The sequence below is a fragment of the Pipistrellus hanaki genome, assembly GCF_964339955.1.
Source record: "Pipistrellus hanaki genome assembly, chromosome: 4".
Taxonomy (NCBI): Eukaryota; Metazoa; Chordata; class Mammalia; order Chiroptera; family Vespertilionidae; genus Pipistrellus; species Pipistrellus hanaki.
The window spans coordinates 92,540,941-92,545,509 of record NC_140506.1 but is presented as its reverse complement, the minus strand read 5'-3'; positions in this window follow the sequence as shown (position 1 = coordinate 92,545,509).

Sequence of the window (4,569 nt, the reverse complement as noted above, 5' to 3'; positions counted from 1 at the left end):
CCATTGATGCAAACATTACAAGACCACAGGGCTCCTGATGGGTGTTCTCCTCAAGGAGGAGGTGTGGGTGCCATTAGGTAGTTTTATTGACTTGCAACAAGTAAAGGAGACAGGATTCACATTTAAAGGCCCACCGCCCCGAAGGGAGGCTTAGCTGTTGCTCATATACAGTATGTGGTTAACTACACATTGACTTCAGCTTTGCAGCTGGCTACACTTACCTAGCTGGTTCCTGTCAAGCTCATCCTGCTTATACTGGTTAGGCCCCCCTCATGACTGGGTGCCTGTGTAGGCAGTGAATGGAGGCTTGGGGCACATGGGTTGTCTCCTGGGGTCTTAGCCACACCCTCCTGGGGAGCACATTGCTGCTGTGAGCTGGGCACGGGCTGGATTGAAGGGGAGATGAGAGGGGTTGGGTGAACTGGGAGAGACTCAGGAATGAGGGGAATGGCTTGGGTCCCTGGAGGGTTTCTCCTGGGTGTGGCCAAGGGTGCAGAAGGCCAGCCAAGGAGTAAAAGTTCAGAAACAAGGAAGGAGGGAGGGACCCCACCACCTGGAAGTGCCCCACCACTCAGACCTCTGTGTGCAGACAGCCCTAGGCCACACTCCCAAGGAGGAGCTGGTGTGTCGTCGCCACCTGCTGGCCAATTTAGGGAGATTTTGCTCTTGGGCCTGGGACCCCAGAGAGGGAATAATAACTACAGGTTTCGTTAGATCCATTAGCTAAAGATCTGTGTGCTCCAAAGCTTGGCCACACTGAATTCCTGTTTTTCTGGCAGAAAAATGGGTTGCTGCTCAGATCTTTCAAGGCAAATATCTTTAAGAAAAGACTTCTAGCCCTTGTCAGTGTGGCTCAGTTGGTCGGAGCATTGTCCTGTGTAACGAAAGGTTGTAGGTTCAGTTCCTGATCAATGAGTGTTCAGAAGGCAACTGATGTTCTCTCTCACATTGATGTCTCTCTTTCTCTTCCCCTCTCTCTAAAATCAATAAGCATATCCACGGGTGAGGATGAAAAACAAAAAAAGACTTCCATGATGAAAAATTTTAAATTAGCTTTATCTTGCATGCGCACATAATTAAATGAGCCAATATTAAGTCTACAATTTGAGTTGGACCAATGCATACAGTCACATAAGCACCACCATAGTCCAACTGGACAACCTTCCACCACCCCTTTGCAATCAGCCCCACGTGCCCTCTGGGGAGGGTCAGTAAAGACCCAGGAGGGAGGGAGGATGGAGGAGGAGCTGAGGTCAGGCCCAGATGTTCCTTGTGTACACCCTGAAGTGAGGGCTCATCACGTCCATTTGTCCCACAGGGACCCTGCAGTCCAGGCAGTGAGTGGCTATCTCAGGGGCACACAATCAGACTGAAACCGGACACAATGGATCTGAGACCGCCTGCCATTACTTGAGCCAAATTCAGCAGAGACAGTTGAATCATATGTGAGTATTTATTCCAATAATGCCGGCAGTGTGGGGAGAGCAGTCAGTCATCCTTGGAATTCTGCTCTGACCAGTTGGCTGGTTATAGACACACGAGGGAGAAGCTAGTCATGTGCAGCTGCAAGTATAACAGGGAAAGGGGAGGGCAGGGTCTGCAGTCCGGCCTTCAGGAGCTCAAAGTCCAATAACAAGGTGGCCAGCCTTCTGTGATGTACAAACAGCTCAGTCCGTTCCTGGGGCCGGAGAATGGTCAGCGTTCCTGAGGCAAACTCGCGTAGGGGGTCAGGGTCAGGCACAGCCACCAAACCAAAGCACATCCTGTCCTTGGTCTGTTCTCAAATGTAGTTCTTTTCTGAGTCACGGACCCACCCAGGCATCTGATCTTCTTACAGCCTTGTCTCCTCCTCCCGTTCCCCAGGGTCTGTAAGGAAACTCTAATCAATAGTGAGGGGAATCATCACTAAACACCTGAGGCTCTGTTCTTCTCACCTACTATCCAGACCGCAGCAGGCCTGCCTGGTGTGGCTCAGGGGTCCAGCATCGACCTATGAACAAAGACGTCAAGGTTCAATTCCCTCTCAGGGCACATGCCCAGGGTTGTGGGCTGGATCTCAGTGTAGAGCATGCAGGGGGCAACCAATTCATTATTCTCCCTCATAATTGATGTTTCTATCTCTCTCTTCCTTCCTCTTTGAAATCAATAAGAAATTGTCTTCGGGGGGCGGGGGGGAATACCCCAGCAGGACCCATCATCACCCCAGACACCAGGCTGCAAACCTGGGCCTTTCCTCCTTGCCTGGCACAGGTGATGTCAGTGCTGCCCCCTCCTGGAAGCTCGCCGCAGTTCCCAGGCACCTTGGCTCCTCTGTCCTCGGGGAGCCTGGTCTTGGGGTCCTCACAAGGATCCCAGCTCAACGCCCAGCTTGAACCCAGCAGAGACAGGTCAGGCCCTGTGACCAGACTCTCCCCTCCCTGCCCTCCCCCGTGCCCCTGTCCCCATCCCCACCTTCAGGTCCTGTGACCAGGCTCTCCCTGCCCTGCCCTCCCCAGTACCCCTGTCCCCATCCCCACCCTCAGGTCCTGTGAAGTCCACCAAAGACCAGCCGGACACAGCTCCAGCTGCCCAACTACGGCAGCCCTCCCAAACAGTCCTCTGTCTGGCCAGCGCCTGGTGACCCAGCTGACTAGGGCTTCTGGGAAGGGCTAAGACTTTCTGGTCCCAACCCCCCACTGCCTGCCTAAATCCAAATCAGGCACCCCATGGGAGCCCCCTCTCTGAGATGTGGAAACTGAGGCACGGGGCAGGCTGCCTGAAGACTCACCAGGACCGAGCTGCTCCGGGAACAGCCAGAACTCCGTCCCGCCAGCACCCGGCCCAGAACCTCAGCTCAGAGGTGCGGGAGCCACGTGGCTCCGATGAACACGGACGTAAGTGGCACCACCTCTGGGTGCAGGCTGTGTGAACAGGTGGCAGCCGCACTCAGGAGGTGACCTCAGGAAAGGGGAAAGTGCCCTTTCTGTCCAGCTCAGGGAGTGGGGCTGCAGCCCAGGCTGGCCCGGAGGCCGGATGCTGCCCAGTGTGGGGAAGGGCAGGTCCAGAAGAATACAGTCCTCTGCCTTCTGGACCCCCAGGGCCTTTCCTGGTCCCCACATGATGGGACTTCAGGGCCTTCACATGTTTTAACTCATTTGCCTCAAACTTTGAGACCCCTCATTCCACCATCACCCCATACATGGTTTCCTGCAGGACCCCCAAGCCCCTGATTGCAGGCCTGCTCTCCAACAAGAAACTCCGATCACCATGGGTGTGGCCTTCTCCATGACTGACATAACTCGGTTCCATTTTCCAGGAGAGCACAGGGAGGGGTGGCGCACCCCAGAGTGCCACCCTCGCCCGGACCTGGTGTGCGGGTCAACAGCAGCCAGTGACCATGGGCCTGCACAGAGCGCCCTCAGGAGAACCCATGTGGGCACAGAGGAAGGGCTGTCCCCTCACAGCTCCCTTGGCCCAGAGGAAGGCCCGCTGACCCTCCCTGATAAGCCAGCACTCACTGTGTCTGTCACTGCCGCTGGCTGAGCGCCTCCAGATCCCAGGGCCAGACAAAGGGAAGCGGGGTTCCCGGCCTCCTCCCTGCTCCCCCAGTGTGGGTGTCTCAGCCCCAGGGCCCCCATGTCGCTTTCCTTCCTTGCATCCCCACCAGAGGAGCCCTTGTCCCTCAGTGTCCCCAGAACAGCCTGCACTGTGCAAGGTGAGCAATCCAGGGAGCTCAGCTCCCGACCACAGTGGCAGCCCCGAGAGAGTTGGGTAGAGAGGGAGGGGGGAAGGTGGTGGCCGGCCCCTCTCTGCTCTCACACGGAGGAAGGGCAGAATTCTGGCTGCAATCATATGGTTAAGGGTGACAGGGAAGGAGGTGGTGAGCTCCCCACCACGGTGTCCACAGCGGGGAGGCTCAGGTGAGAGGGCAGAGGCCCTCCCATGGAGCTCGGGCAGCGGAGCTTGGGCATGGTCGCTGTGCCCAGGAGACAAGTCGCATGCACAGCAGCCGAAGGCACAGAACCAGTGGCCACGGGACCTGAGCAGTGACAGGAAGCTCGCTCGGCAACCACTCATCCAAGTTGCGGACACATTGGACAAGGGCCTGGGGCCGTCAATGTTGCAGGCGGACACCTGCCCCCTGAGAGTCTCCTGATGTCCACATGTGTGTGCACAGTGCGGCCTGAGACTGAGGACGGGGCTGAGAGGGTGGGCACTGCGTGGTAGGAGGGTCCCAGGGTGTGGGGCCAATCGTCTATCTACATTGTGACCCCAATGCTGGGTACCTGGCTGCCCTTAGAATTATCCTGGTTCATAGGTCAATGCTCAACCGCTGAGCCACTCTGGCTGGGCTAGAGTCGTCTTTTAAATGCTCTGTGTTGCTTTCTGTGTCCTGAATTCCCATGACCGCTCCCTGAGGAGACACAGCCCCAGGCACCAGGGGCTGAGGAGGGGGTGTCCCCCGGCAAGGCCAGTGCTCAGGGCTGGGTTCCCACCTTGGCTGTGTGTCTGTCACTCGAGCCCTCCCTCCCCCTCGGTGAGGCCCACAGCAGGACACATGGCCACAACCACATGTGCTCTCCACACACT